Source organism: Pezoporus flaviventris, unplaced genomic scaffold, assembly GCF_033815535.1.
Source record: "Pezoporus flaviventris isolate CSIRO_AGI_PZ_B2104156 unplaced genomic scaffold, CSIRO_AGI_Pfla_v1 ptg000540l, whole genome shotgun sequence".
NCBI classification, from domain to species: domain Eukaryota; kingdom Metazoa; phylum Chordata; class Aves; order Psittaciformes; family Psittacidae; genus Pezoporus; species Pezoporus flaviventris.
The window spans coordinates 60,026-62,426 of NW_026893087.1; positions in this window are offsets into that span (position 1 = coordinate 60,026).

Sequence of the window (2,401 nt, forward strand, 5' to 3'; positions counted from 1 at the left end):
TTCCCATCCTGGCTCCATCCCGCTGCCATCCCAGCTCTTATCCCGCTCATATCCCTCATATCCCGGGTTCCCATCCCGGCTCCATCCCGCTCATATCCCGCTCCATCCCGTTCCCATCCCGGCCCCATCCCGCTCCCATCCCATTCCCATCCCGGCTCCATCCCGTTCCCATCCTGCTCCCATCCCGGCTCCATCCTGTTCTCATCCCGCTCCCATCCCGCTCCCATCCTGGCTCCATCCCACTCCCACCCCGCTCCCATCCCGGCCCCATCCCGCTCCCATCCCGCTCCCATCCCGCTCCCATCCTGTTCCCATCCCGTACCCATCCCGCTCCCACCCCGTTCCCACCCCGCTCCCATCCCGCTCCCATCCCGTTCCCATCCCGCTCCATCCCGGCCCCATCCCGCTCCCATCCCCCTCCCATCCCGCTCCCATCCCGTTCCCATCCCGCTCCCATCCCGGCTCCTTCCCGCTCCCATCCCGCTCCATCCAGTTCCAATCCCGGCCCCATCTCGTTCCCATCCTGCTCCCATCCCGGCTCCATCCCGTTCCAATCCCGCTCCCGTCCCGTTCCCATCCCACTCCCATCCCGCTCCCATCCCGTTCCCATCTCGCTCCATCCCGTTCCCATCCCGCTCCCATCTGGGCTCCCATCCCGTTCCCATCCCGACTCCGTCCCGTTCCCACCCCGCTCCCATCCCGCTGCCATCCCGCTCCCATCTTGGCTCCCATCCCGTTCCCATCCTGACTCCGTCCCGTTCCCACCCCGCTCCCATCCCGCTGCCATCACGTTCCAATCCTGCTCCCATCCCGGCTCCATCCCATTCTCATCCCGCTCCCATCCCGTTCCCATCCCGCTCCCATCCTGACTCCATCCCACTCCCACCCCGCTCCCATCCCAGCTCCATCCCGCTCCCATCCCGCTCCCATCCCGTTCCCATCCCATTCCCATACCACTCCCACCCCGTTCCCACCCCGCTCCCATCCCGCTCCATCCCGCTCCCATCCCGTTCCCATCCCGCTCCATCCCGGCCCCATCCCGCTCCCATCGCCTTCCCATCCCGTTCCCATCCCGCTCCATCCCGGTCCCATCCCGCTCCCATCCCGTTCCCATCCCATTCCCATCCCATTCCCATCCCGTTCCCACCCCGCTCCCATCCCGCTCCATCCCACTCCCATCCCGTTCCCATCCCGCTCCATCCCGGCCCCATCCCGCTCCCATCCCCCTCCCATCCCGTTCCCATCCCGGCTCCATCCCGCTCCCATCCCGCTCCATCCCGTTCCCATCCCGGCCCCATCCCGCTCCCATCCGGCTCCCATCCCCTTCCCATCCCGCTCAATCCCGGCCCCATCCCGCTCCCATCCCGTTCCCATCCCGCTCCCATCCTGGCTCCATCTCGCTCCCATCCCGCTCCATCCCGTTCCCATCCCACTGACATCCCGCTCCCATCTCGTTCCCATCCCGCTCCATCCCGTTCCCATCCCGGCCCCATCCCTTTCCCATCCTGCTCCCATCCCGGCTCCATCCTGTTCCCATCCCGCTCCCATCCCATTCCCATCCCACTCCCATCCCGCTCCCATCTCATTCCCATCCCGCTCCCATCCCTTTCCCATCCCGTTCCCATCCCGCTCCCACCCCGTTCCCACCCCGCTCCCATCCCGCTCCATCCCGCTCCCATCCCGTTCCCATCCCGCTCCATCCCGGCCCCATCCCGCTCCCGTCCCCCTCCCATCCCGCTCCCGTCCCGTTCCCATCCCGCTCCCATCCCGGCTCCATCCCGCTCCCATTCCGCTCCATCCCGTTCCCATCCCGGCCCCATCCCACTCCCATCCTGCTCCCATCCCATTCCCATCCTGCTCCATCCCGGCCCCATCCCGCTCCCATCCCCCTCCCATCCCGCTCCCATCCCCCTCCCATCCCGCTCCCATCCCGCTCCATCCCGTTCCCATCCTGGCCCCATCCCGTTCCCATCCTGCTCCATCCCGGCCCCATCCCGCTCCCATCCCCCTCCCATCCCGCTCCCATCCCGTTCCCATCCCGGCTCCATCTCGCTCCCATCCCGCTCCATCCCGTTCCCATCCCGCTCCCATCCCGCTCCCATCCCGCTCCCATCCCGTTCCCATCCCGCTCCATCCCATTCCCATTCCGGCCCCATCCCTTTCCTATCCTGCTTCCATCCCGGCTCCATCCCGTTCCCATCCCACTCCCATCCCGCTCCCATCTCGTTCCCATCCCGTTCCCATCTCGGCTCCCATCCCTTTCCCATCCCGACTCTGTCCCGTTCCCATCCCGCTCCCATCCCGCTCCATCTCGTTCCCATCCCGTTCCCATCGCACTCCCATCCCGTTCCCATCCCGCTCCCATCCTGCTCCCATCCCCTTCCCATCCCGTTCCCATCCC